At 37.6% G+C, this 14,193-nt stretch overlaps 1 protein-coding gene across 2 annotated transcripts in view; it reads left to right on the top strand.

The window, feature by feature from the left end:
• The window catches only part of LOC122883584, a 35,948-nt gene that overhangs the window by 4,194 nt on the left and 17,561 nt on the right, over positions 1 to 14,193 (top strand). The gene's annotated exons all lie outside the window — the stretch shown is intronic.

Genomic DNA, 14,193 nt, shown 5'->3' with positions numbered 1-14,193 from the left:
GTTTTCACTGAACAATATACATATGTGCTGCAGAACATGACAATCAGTCACTGAATGATGAACACGAGTTGGAAGAAGCTTTAGTTGGTATAAAAGGAAGGCTTAACACATTGACACTTTTGGCAACAGTCTCTTATTCTGGAAACATGCTTCGTACTTTGAAATAAGCTGCCGGCCTTCGGGAGTATGAAGAATACTTTACAGTCAAGGTTTAGGGTGTGTCTCTCACCATAACCTGCAGTGCACAGTATGTTTTCACATGTTCAGCTCAGAACCAACATGAAGATGCTCACACATACACAACATTGCTCATCATTATTATTAATTATCGTTAACAACTTTTGAAAAATCAGATACTTACAAAAGTTTGAACTCCTTACCCCCCATTGTAGATGTGTAGACATTTAAAGACCGTGTGATTTTTTTTTTGTCAAACTGCTGTTTAAAAACTAGATCATTTTAGATTATAATTAGGTTTAGGGATTTTTTTATGTAATCCAACGGACTACTAAAGTGTCCACTGCATTTCTGGCTAAAGGGCTTTGCCGTGCTGGAGAGATGATAATACATAAAAAAGCTTTGCGCACTAGGATTTACACACTCCATTTTATTTCATACTACATATGACATAGCTGAAGGAGGTGTATGCCCAGAAGTTTGTATTTATTAAAATGGAGTGCACATATCCTAGTGAAACTATTCTTTGTTTTAACATTTAGGAAATTAAATATTGGTGGATCTCACAGGATCCCTTATATAAAATAATTTTTTTCTTGAACCTCAAATCAAGCACAGCCCAAATAAGATTGTTGATTGACCTTTACCATTTGTTTTACAACAAGAAAGAATAGAGTTAACTTATCTAAACAGTGATTAAATTATTCAGGATGTGTTTTCTGAGTGTTGTGAGAAAGTATGCATCTTTTGTCAGTCAACAGTGTTTTTAGACCTGGTGTAATAGACATTTATAATAACAGCTACAGCACTCACCATGTCTTGCTCACAGGCATCAAACTGAGACTCCCCCACATCAAACCTTTCCCAACTCCTCAGTATCACTGAATACCACGGATTTGTGAAGCTTGGTTAATGATGTCGTAGTGCCACAATGTTGGCAAGGCACATCACCTCTTCAAACCATATGGTTTTCTCAAAGTGGTTCATCTGTTCAAACAAGGACCCCGATGTTCAAGCACCAGCGGTTTCTTCTACAGACAGCACAATCATTAGTAGTCTTATACCTCTATCAGGCAACATCTCATTATGTTTTTAGTTTTTTTGGCAGTTGTATAAAACATTTATTAAGTAAATTGAACTAATTGCTGCACTTAATCCATGAAATGCACTTCATAACGTACATACAGCGTAACATTTTACAACTTTCCTTGTCCCGGTAGTCCCTCTGTCATACCCAAACAACTTTCCATGTATCTCGGGGAAAACTTTTACATGAAGTCTCTTGATGCTGCAACTTTATAGTGCCTTATCCATCAGCACTCAAAACACAAACACACACTCTTGGGCCAGTCATTGCACAGACACACTAATATTGGCTTGGATAGGATTCTGAATGAGTAGGGACTGGGCAGCTGGTATGGAGGAGGAGGAGTTGACTTCTTGTTGATGCAGAGACGCAGAGGGAACTGGAGGATTCATCAGTGCATGTGCTAGAATGAGGTTCCACCTGGAGTTCACCGAACAGTGAATGGGAGATTTGTTGTCACATATCCATGAAGATGATATCGAAGTGTCAGCTGGCCACCATCACAAAAACGCTCCGAGCCTCTGAGAAAAGACTTTCTGCAAATGAAGAAAGCTTACAATTCACCACACATGCATACAAACTCTAGATGAAGGATAGGCATTGTTTTAGTAAGTGAGTGAGGTTATATTAAGTCACATTTAGTTCTGTTATTAGGTAGAAAATAACGGTATGAATACAACCATGCTTCTGATATTCTGTACCCCTATTCCTTTTGTTTTTGCCTAAGCGCTCACATATGCATCCACATTTATCTATATATTTATACAAACACACAGACAGCAGCAAACAGCATCTCTGTTTTCTAAAACTAATAAGCTCTGGTTTCCTTTGAGCACTGACCTGGGGTCAGCTGCTACACCCTTTTTCCCAACCTTTACGACTAGTGATGAATTTCTAATTTGAACACCAGCAATTTCACCTTTACATTCACAAGTACACTTTACAAACCAAAGTATACAAGATGAAGGTTCATACAGCAGACAGTAGGTCTACTTTTTGTGTTATAGTTTGTCGATTATTAGCAGATGCAGATGTCAGAATGTAATGGGATAATATTTGTTCAGCGAACCAAAATCGTCCGTATGATTCAACACAGATTTCTGCATTACTAATAAGTTTAGGTTTAAAGGCGTTTACAGCACTAGCCACATTTCTTAATCTCCCTTTTTAGTCTGGAAGCTTAAAACTTAAACATATATAACTGCCATGTTTACAAAACCCCTTGCAAATACTGTGGAGGGCTGTTAAAAGTTAAGTAAAAGTCAAGCTTTACTGATAGGAGATAATTTGTAAAAGATATCTACCCCCTAGCACTAATCAACTAATAATTATTAATCTTATTTCTCAAACATCAGTGAAAAAACTCACAGGGTAAATTGCCCCTGAAATCTTTCTGCTGCTACATCAATACAATGCGGGTGAACGAAATGTGCTTGTGGTGCGCTCAAAGCATTTGACATTCAAAAAACACACCAACAGAATATATTTGCAAAGTCCTGCTTACTTTGGATAATCCATACACCTTGCTGTAAATAGTTTTTTCCTTGGAACTTCTTTCTAACGAGTAAGTAGTTCCAATGAAAACTGCTGGATTTTTTTTCAGTAATGTGATTCACCACTTTTGTATTGGGGTGGTGGCAGAAGTTTCAGAGATCAAAACCTCGGCACATAAAAACTACCATAAAATTTGGGTAAACTGGGCCGTTAAACACCAATTTCACGATGTCTTTGCCTACTTTGCCTGCATTTTGAAAAATCTAAGTAGGTTCAGGAGTGAGAGGGAATGTGTGTCCACAGCCATTTCAGTTGGACGGTAGTTTTGTTGATCAAAATATTAAGATGTTAGGAACTTGATATATACTGACGTCAAAAGGAAATCTTAACATGACAATAAATAAAAACAATAACAGGAAAACTACTGCATTTTCTTAAATGATAACTCTATTTAAAATAGTTGTCCAGCAGACCATCAGAACCCTTGGTGATCACCTGTTGCAGCCACTTCTGCTTGAAACCTCATGGAGCCAACGAGCCTCTGAATGTGCAGCTGTGAGGTGTTGCCACATCTCTGGAGAAGGTCCTGGCTGAGCTGCTTGCTCTTGCCAGACAGAGATCACGTCTCCAGCTGTTGTGTTGCAGGGCGTCTCACAGGTTCACAGTGGTGTTGAGGTCAGGAGATGATGCAGGCTGAGACAGCATCTGCTAACCAGCAGACAGCAGGGCAGGTGTGGCCTGGTGAACAGAGGTGTTATCCTGATGAACGGTGGTGTCGCCACACAATTTCATCACTGCATCGCATGACATCATGGAACTCAGGAAACTAAGTGTGGCTTTTATCAGAGTGGCCTGAACTTTAGATTTTGGATTTTTGAAGATGACATGGATATTGCTCCTGCTGGACCTCAAAGTACTCCCAGTGATCCTCAGTGTGAATGTCAAGTTGCAAGTATTGGTGCCTCACAGTATTGCTGGTCAGAGCTTAAAGGGACAGTTCACCCCAAAATCAAAAATGCATATTTTTCCTCTTGCCTGTAGTGCTATTTATTCATCAAAATTGTTTTGGTGTGAGTTGCCAAGTTTTGGCGATATCGGCCGTAGCAATGTCTGCCTTTTTAAAATATAATGGGACTATATGGTACCAAGCTTGTGGTGCTCAAAGCGCCAAAAAACTACATTTGGAAAAACTCAACAGCAACGTCTCTTTCCAGAAATCATGACCTAGTTACTCAAGATAATCCACAGACCTTGTTGTGAGCAGTTTCATGTAGGAACTATTGGTAGAGAGAAAATAGTTCCTACATGAAACTGCTCATAACAAATGGCAGACATCTCTACAGCTGATATCTCCAAAACCCGGCATCTCACACCAAAACAGTCTAGATGGATAAATAGCACTACAGGAGGAAAAATATGTATTTTTGATTTTGGGGGGAACTGTCCCTTTAAGACAAATTGACAACTCTGTCAAAAACAACTTTCCAAAAATGTTTCTTTTCCATCAATATATCACCTCAATAACAGATTTCCCTAATTTTTAGATGTTTAAAGTGACTTTTGCGCTTTGCCAAAACATAACCTGAAATAATCTATCCAACAAAAGAAAGCAAGCACAACATTTACAGTTTGGTTAAAGATGATCTATTTGTGATAAATAGTCATGGGAACGGATGGGTTTTGATCAGCGCACATTGGAAAATGTGGGTTTTTCATGTCTCAAACTAGATGGGTTTTCGTACATTACATAATGTTTGAATTAACTACCAGATAGTTTCAATGTTTGCTCATACACTCCCTAGACCCCTAAGCAAATGTTTTGCCTTCTAATGCCTACAGTCTGTGTCGTGAAGTTGTCTTAAGTGATGACCAGGCTTCAGTTTCCCCACCTGTGTTTTTTTTTTTTACTTTCACTATTAGTGGGGGAATTGCATAACTGACTACAGATCAAATCACTAAGCATCATGGACCAACTTCACCATTCAACAAATACTGTGGATAAGCAGTACACTGTGGTCAAAGTGTCCGTACAGAATCTTTTTTTAATTTTGTTTTCATTTAGTATGTTAGCAGGTGCATATTGGAAGGATGTAGTGGGATATCATTTATTTAGTTCAACATCCACCTTGACAGTGCGATGGATTACAAAACAGCCAACAGTGACTTTAAGCCATTTCTTTTTATCATGTCAAAAAGGCATGTCTCATTTATTGCTTTTCAAGTGTTCCTGTATGTAAAATATATCAGGAAATCAGAAGTTGTCGTAGAAACTTTTATATAAAATACACCTTTAATCTTAAATCACATTCTTCAGTGCTTAGTTTGTAAAAGATGAAAGCTAACAGAATGATCACACTGTTAAGTTCATCTGAAACAAAGTAAAAGTACATTTTGGTCTTAATGGTTTCGAGTAAATGCTTTCTGTTCCATCGGGAAGCTGTGCATACTACATGGAGTGGCAACAATGAGGCGTCACACACATGAAGTCCAGCAACTACATATTGCTCACATTTGGTGTACCAATAGGGCAAGTGAGACAGGTACCCAGACCATCAGGCCCCAAAGGCTTCAGTGTCACACATATATACATTTGCAACATGTTTGTAATTGCAATCAGATATTGCCATTAAATTGCTTTTGAAATCAGAAACTCAAAAGGGCTCAGGATACAAATCAGAAGACCCAGTTCCAGAAATACACAGGGCTGTGACACAACCTGCTGTCTTACTGTTGAGCAACTTCTATCAGTGATGTCTAACTTTTTTTATATTTTGGGGCATTTTTGTGCCTTTATTACACCTAGTAGAGAGATGTAACAAAGGTCCCTGTCCGGACTTGAACCGGGGATGTTGCAGTTCATGGTCTGGCCCTCAACACCTAAGTCACAGGGGTGCGCCTACTGCCCAACTTTTGTGATTAAGTACACACTGTACTTGATAGACACAAGAAACAGAGTGGGGGATACTCACTGGGGGGCCCACAGTACATTTTTTCACTGGGGCCCCTATCAAGAAAATCTCTTCAAAACTTTATTTCATTCAACTAGAAAGTTCACTTTCCTTTACAACACGTTCTGCTCCATGTTTATCGCTCCACAGGGAGAGAAGTGACAGTACATTTACATTAATACTTATAAGAATAACTGCTTAAGAAATATTTTGGTAGTTTAATTTTTGTATGTATTCCTCCAAATAAAATCGTATATTGGCTTAAGAAAATATTTGAACAGATGACTAAGACAGCACATCAAAACAACAGATAACTGACATTCAACTCAGTTATCGACTGGTGCACCATAATCACTCATGTTTATCATTTAAACTTTAGCAAATGAGTAAGGTCCCTCTCTTCTGTTCTAAACTGTCAGTGGGAGATGCTGTTGCAAAGAGCGACTTTCTGCTTCATTGTCCCCTTTGCCTTTAGTTGTAATCTCATTGGCTGTTAGCAGGAAACGTGAGTCTTGTTCTGCATCATTCAACAAAAACACACAATGAAAACCAACATGTTTCAAGTCACTGGAACGGACAAAGTCTTCAGTTTTGACCCAGTCCAGTCGAAGTACTGGATTAAATAAATTCCCTGCTTATAGAAGCCCACAAGTAGCAGTTGCGACTTTTCAAATAATCAAAACTGTAGGTGCATACACATCATGTAATAGATTGTTACACGAGTGCGATAGCAAGGTAGTTGATTGTCAGGCAAAACCATTTGACAAGGTCTCAGCGAAGCACTCACTGAGGGCTGTTTATTTAATTTTTTCAAACTTTTCAAACCAGTGTCAAAGTTTCACACCCCTCAACCGAATACACTTCATCAGATGAGCATAATGCTGGCTTTGTTCATACAACTTCCAAATGACTAATCTGTTCATATGATGCTGTAATGGTTTGGTGTAAAATCCTGTCAGGGTCCACTGGGATAACATCTACTCACACACAAACATTTGTCACTGTGATACATATAAATGGGATGTCATTATTACCAAAACCTTAAACAACCAACACACTTTTAGTCATATGTTAAGTAATTTTGCTTGGTAGTGACATAAAATGTGTCATTGAGTTTATACTTAATTAAATAATTTCTTTCTTACTGTAAATTGCATTCCTTCCAAGAGTCTACAGTTCGACTCTGTTGCGTTCAGCTTGAGTGCCGTGTGACCACATGATGTAGTGTAACTGGCGTGGGAAAGGCATGTGATTTCTGTTGATTGGTTTCACTGTTTACAAGTCAGTCCGGGATAGTAACAATAGTATTTATTTCACCGTGGGTCGGTGCACACATACTAGCATGTGTAATGTTTAGTTTTGAGAAGTGAGCTGAGTAAGAGTTTAATGTCTGAGCAAAACAGGCATTTTTTATTAAATTTCAGGTTTTAGCCAAAATTCTTTTTCTCTTGGATCTACATTGTAGCTTTTTGTTTCCTCCTTTAAATCTACTTTACTCCTTACTGCTGTTTCTCCATCACATGCTCTCAAAGCTTGTATTTCCTCAACCTTCCAACAGTTTAATCATTTTAATACCTCACCATTTAATTGTGAAACACGAGCACCCTCTACTGGCCAAATGAATAATTTGCAACCAAAGATACAACACAATTGACATTCCAAGTATTTCACAGTTTTTGAGATTATGCCTTCTCTGTATTTTTAATGTTTGTCCCCTGTCCAACTTCCTAACAGTAATGTAAGATAGTACAGATTATATAACCTCAGATATGTTTTACCAAATGTTATTTGAGTCTTCACCAACATTCTCATTTCCAAAGTTTGTCTTATTGAATTATAGATAATTCAGCACATAGTTATATGATAAAATAGCATATTCTCCCTTAAAACCTCATGTGACTGTTTCTCAAAACACCAACCAAGTATGTACCAACTACTCAGCCTGATGGATAATAATGAGTGCTATTTTAGTGCAGCAGCTTGACATACATAAACTCTCCAACTCAGTCCTACAACAGTGAGAATCTAGTATCATGTTTTTAATTTATCCTTATATCATCCCTGAGGTAAAATTCCCTGTAAACCACAGGGCATGTCATATTCTGGGACTCATGATGTCATGAAAGGACTAATCATAGCCTCCCCTTTAAGAGTTAATAGGAGACTGACCCCATTTTCTTGCCTTGATGAATCTGTCATTTTATAAAAGGGGGAATTCCCACATATTTGCCCACAGACACATTATTTAATAGTCTTTTACAGTGATATGTGTGTGAAACAGTAATGTAAAATGTAATGTAAAGTTGACATTTTGGTGGGAGATCGATACCTCTCTCATGTCTGTCTGTTAAATACAAGGCCCAGAGTCAGCAGCCTGTTAGCTTAGTACTTAAAAAGCAACTAAACCCCAAAGTTTTGGCAGAAGTGCCTCTACCCTGGAAATTCAAAAAATACCTCTAGAATGTGAAAAAAGGGGCGCCACTGGATAGACCTACAACCAGTCAGAGCAACAAAAGCTGCCACCAAATACATCACCAGCCTCCAGATCAGCCAATAGCAAAATTCATTTGCAATAGATTTCAACCTGTAGAGGGCAGTCGCTATGCATATTTATAACACAATATGTAGAATTCAAATACTTTCTACTAAAATGTCAAGATTTGGACCTGAATCCATCAACAACACTACTAAATACCCACATACATTGGTTTTCAGCTGAAAAGGCTGGTTTTGGGGTTAGTTGCTGTAACAAAAGAGTTTCCCCTCAGGGATCAATAAAGTATTTCTGATTCTGAGTTACTCTTTAAGGAATGCACTGCTCTCAGCCAAGAAGTAGTGCTACTCATTATCCACTGTACAATAACAACTTGTTCTTTTCACTTCAATTCTTGTATGGACTAAAAAAACAAGCTATAACGTTTTAATTAGTGAGCTTTAGAAGTGCTATTAGGCAGATTTTGTTCCCCTTGGACAGAGCCAGGCTAGCTGTTTACCACTGTTTCCAGTATTTATGCTAAGATAAGATAACCTTCTCTTGGCTCCAGCTTCATATTTGGCGTACAGACATGAGAGTTTCATCAATCTTCTCATCTAACTCTCTGCAAGAAAGCGAATAAATGCATTTCCCAAAATGTCAAACTATTGCTTTAAGGACAAACAGTAGTTCAGTTTAACTCATTGACAACTGAAGAGCTCTGGTTCAGGAGTTACATGCCATGGAGGGGGACGTGTCCTCAGATTGTCATCCTGAATACATGAGGTTGAAATCACATGGTGGTCTTATGTTTGACATCAGAACCTGCAGGCTATTGGCCGTCCGTGGCACATTTAGATATGATGGATTAGAGCTTTAGTTCTCACCTTGGAACAAGGATGTTGCATTTCATGAGTATTGAACTCTTGATCTAATATATAAGATATACAGTGTAGATTATTTTGTAGGGTGTATTTTTATTTTTTTAAGATTTTTGTTTTGACATTTCTACTTTATTTTTAGCAATGCTATCAGAGTGGCTATATGGATGGCAACATCAGTCTGTAGGTCGTTCATTCCACCAATTTGATCCTGGCTGAAGTATCTTAACAACTATTGGATGGATTACAGCAAAAGTTTGTACAGACATTCACGGTGCTCAGATGATAAATTCCACTGACTTTGGTGATCCTCTGACTTTTACTCTAGCGCCACCATGAGGTTGACATTTTTGTTTTTTAATGAAATGTCTCAACAACGATTGGTTGGATTTCTATGAATTTTGGCACACACATTCATGTCCCCCTCAGGATGAATGTCTGATACTTTGGTGATTCCTTAACTTTTCATTTAGTGCCATTATCAGGTCAAAAATGTAATTTGCCCGATACTTGGGTTTATCACCAAATACCTGCAAAACTGACATTCCCCTCAGCCTCAGCTGTACTTTATGTTTACACCTGCTAATTATCAGCTTGTTAACGTTGTCATTGTAAGTACAACCTCACAGAACTACTAGCATAGCTGTGAATTCTTAGCCTTGTTTTTAAATGTAACAGGCATTGGTGCGCATTTCTATCTGGTTCTGTTCATTATTGGAGACAGAAGATCTCATACATTAAAGTTATTATACTTACAATTTACTTTGGATTAATCAGGGTTAGAATGAAACACAATTGAAAGCATTTCGATTTTTGTCAGCACATTTAATTAGCTTCATCTTGCAAATCAGTGACACCTAACATTTGACCTGTTGGTAAAGTAATAGAAATGACTGAGACCTGCTGACCTGGCGAAGAGCTGGGCTTACCCAGCTCTACTTCACGAGCATTTTAAGGTTAAAACCATTTGGAATTTAAATCTAGCTTCAGCACCTTTTCTGATTAAAAATGAATGAAGACATTCTCAGCACATTTCGCCTGTTCACACATGCAAGCAACTGAAAAAGCGAGAGAAGTGGCAATCTTGTGGTCGTCTATACCATCTGCAAAATACTTTGCCCCAACTGTTCGTGCACTCATACTCAACACATCTGTCCATGGTAAATATAATGTAAAATGAAATATACTAACATTTTACCTGAGATTTTAGTTATGTAACTAGAGCTGTTATACTGATTAACTAAACAAACCTATTGTGTTCACAATATCTGCACATTTTCTGAAAACCCAAGACAGATTTTAATAATGAGGAAATTAATTACAGACAGATATTGCATTATCATCTTGCCTATCCAAGGACAGCATTTTTTCTTTTCTTTCATAGTTTGATAAATAAACTAGCAGTGTCACATAGGGCTGTGCTCATGTTGTTTTTCCAGTTGTGTTTTCATTTGATCTTTACTACAGTGTATCCCAGCCATTTCGGACAGAGCCATTAAATATGAAACAGAATGCTTAATCAGATGTGGAAAAAATATAAATTGGCATTCTTACATTCTGCTTAAGTGTAAAGTTGGATTTTGTGCAAAGGCAGACATGTAAAACTTTATATCAGAAAGATCTAAGTGAAATGTTTTGATTTGTTAGTACCTACTTGATTGACAGTCAGACTGAATTGCCATATTGTTTTGATGAACAAATCTGAGATGTGAGCAGTGATTCAGAGGTCTGAAACCAGGCTCAAGTACCTACAGTCATCATGAGAAAATTCCTATTTGTAAATGTCAGAAAACAAGGCAAAATTTTGTGATATTACCAATTATTGCAGTCATTTTTGTCACTAGCATCGGAAACGAGGACATAGTGTTGACATTCTCAATTTTTGGTTTTTAAATATTTCTCTAAAAAAGTAAATAGTGTTGATTTATTAATGTACTTCATTCTCATTGGATGTGTACATCTTGTGATCCAAGAAAACAGCAGTAATGTATATAGTGAATATAGTTTAATATGGAGTGAGCAATTGGAAGTCTATAACAGTATTTATTGAGGTTAGGGACAGAGAGAGGCTTTGGCGTTTAGACCCCATCGACGTGAAGCTTTGTCATTTATCATAGGCCTATATGAAGATAGGAGATAGAACAGTATCCCCAGGAGTCTAGACGCTGATGGAGGTGGAGTAAACCTGCAGGTGGTTGATGGAAACTCTCAGTTGAATCTCCTGGAACATCCTGGAGGTAATTGTGTCGATGGGGAGCTGGTGGGTTGCACAGCAGTAGGTCTGAAAGACAGAATGACAGAGTTGCTCTGATATTTAAAGAACTGTAGAATGTAGGGACATTGACAGCATGGGCAAACAGAAGTGACAGAGAAGATTAAAGCGAGAGGAAACAACAGAAATTCACCCACAGAGGAATAAAGGCAAAATGTGAAGGAAAAGATCTTTATCCTTATTGAACTTTCACTGAAGCTTCATCCCTAATACCCAAAATATAGAAATTGCATGTCAGCCTGTGAGGACTGCATGAATATTCAAATTTTGTTTGACTTGTTGGGTTGATCTAAATATTAATTAAAATAGGATATTGTTGATTTTATGATTATGTATCGTAGGTTCATAGGTATGTGGATTCTGAACGATTAAAAGAGGTGTGCTGAGATAACTGAGATTTTCCTTGACTGACCAATGACAGGGTCTAAAAGAGAGCATCATACCTTGAAAACACACCTACCCACTTTTTTTATTCCTCACTTTGATTCACGCACACACACACACACACACACACACAATCACATAATCATGCACAAATAAAGATTTTTCATTCTTTACGTCATACATGCAGAAAGTGACTCACTTGCATATTTGTTCCTTCCTCCTTTCCTTCATTCATTAGTTCATTTATTCAGTTTTTCGTTCATTTGTTAGTCTACCTGCCTGTCATTGTCCAAAAGCAGAAAGGGAAGTATCTGCAGATGACACAATAAACCATCATTCCTATTTTTCAAATCTGAGAGGATGTGTCCTTGTTTCTTAAAATTTCTTTTTTTTTTTTTTTTTACTACAATACACTGTACAGAATTAGTCCTTACTTAGGTAGTAGTAGTTACAGCTTGCTTTGACACTGCTTAGGTGTGTTAGCCTGTTGGGCATGCTATGAAGTGCAAAGGAGACAGAGAGCCAATTTTTATGTTAAATACTTTTAATTTTACTTTCAATTCTCAGGAAAGAATACAGAATAATTTGTTCGCCCCTCTGGCATGAACCTCTGTGAATCTCTGGCATAAACTAATATTCATCAGTTTTCATTCATTCATTCCATTTCTCTCTCCATCTCTCACTCACTGAGGAGGACGAGGCACGAGCGAGAGCTCTCTTCTGCGTCACGACTGTACAGTGCCAGAAACAGGGTGTGATTACAAAGAGGGGCAAAAAGTGTGAAAATTTGTCATAAAACGGGAAAAATACGAGAGAATTGTGACCCCGGGAGGAAGCCGGGAGAGGACAATGATAAGCGGGAGTCTCCCGGGAAAATCGGAAAGGTTGGCAAGTATGGTGGGCACCTCACACCACAGATGTAACATTAAATTTTGCCTACCGCATCTTCATAAGGCTCAAGATTGAAGTATGGCATCTTATAAGCTCAAACCTCCACGCTCATGTACAGCAAATGGCTCAGTGGTTAGCCAAACATCCCAGCTTTCCTGTCTGGGGCTTTTCTTTATATATGCATGTTCTCTCTGTGTTTGTATGGGTTTTTTCAGGTGTCCTGATTGCCTCCCAGACATGCATGTTAGTTATTAGTAACATTAATCCACATGATCTTGACCAAACCTCTGAACTGGAGTTGATCTCCTGGTGCTGCACTGTGACTGTTTGCTGCTCTTAAATAGTTCTGATAGACAGTGGTGGAAGAAGTATTCGGATCCTTTATTTAAGTAAAAGTACTAATACCACACTGTAAAATACTCCATTACAAGTACAAGTCTTGCACTGAAAATGTTTCAGTAAAAGTATGTAAGTATAATTAGAAAAATGTACTTGAAGTATTAAAAGTAAAAGTACTTAATTCAGAAAAATGGCTGATATATTGCTATATATTATATCATTAGATTATTATTACTCATGCAGTAATATAAAAGCAGGATTTTACATTTGATTTGTAGTTGGTTGAGGTAGAGCTTATTTTTAACTATTGGACTGCAACTAATGATTATTTTCTTGATTAACTGATTGTTTGTAATATAGTGAGAAATGCTGTCACAATTACTCAGAGCCCAAAGTGACACGTTCACAATGCTTGTTTTTTTCAACCAATAGTCCAAACCTCAAAATTATTATAAATAAATTAAAAAATTAAAAGGAAAAACAGCAAATCCTCACATGTAAGAAGCTGGAACCATTAAATGTTTTTTGCATGAAAAATGGCTAAATGATCAACTATGAAAATATTTGTCAATTAATTCTCTGTCAATTGATTAATCGACTAATCGTTTCAGCTGTACTTGTACATTTTCACATGTTTTGTGTGCAAATTTTTTTATTTGTAAAGTTACTAACTAAACCTGTCATATAATTGTAGTGGAGTAAGAAACCCAATATTTCCCTCCAGAATTGGAGTAGAATAGAAGTAAAAAGTGAGAAGAAAATACTCATGTAAAGTACCTAAAATTTGCACTTGAGTAAATGTATTAGTTACATTCCACCACTGCTGATGGATCAAATGCAGAGGATGAATTCAATAGGATTAATAAAGCATAACTTAGTTTACACCACACTGTCACACTGCCTATATGTAGGCCTAATCTCAGCCCAGAACATCTCCCCCTGCCATGCTCATCTTCACCATTTTGGCTTTTTGTAAAGTAGCCTTTACCACACTTGATCATGTGATGGATGAGGCAACCATTCCTTACCACAACTTCTACAGGGCTTACTCTGGTCGTACAGCCTCACTGCTTGAGCTTGGCTAGCCATTCAGTGTCTGTAAGCTTCTTACTTACCGTTTGTGTCGTCTCATGTTGTCCAGTAAAACCAGGCCTTTAATTGATCAACCATAATGCCAGGTCTGATCTAAGGCTAATTCTGATTATCTCCAGTAGGACTTTATTTACTCACACAAGCAATTCTGCATT

Source organism: Siniperca chuatsi, linkage group LG10, assembly GCF_020085105.1.
Source record: "Siniperca chuatsi isolate FFG_IHB_CAS linkage group LG10, ASM2008510v1, whole genome shotgun sequence".
Lineage (NCBI taxonomy): Eukaryota > Metazoa > Chordata > Actinopteri > Centrarchiformes > Sinipercidae > Siniperca > Siniperca chuatsi.
The sequence above is the reverse complement of the archived record's forward strand: the minus strand, read 5'-3'. Positions and strand labels throughout refer to the sequence as shown.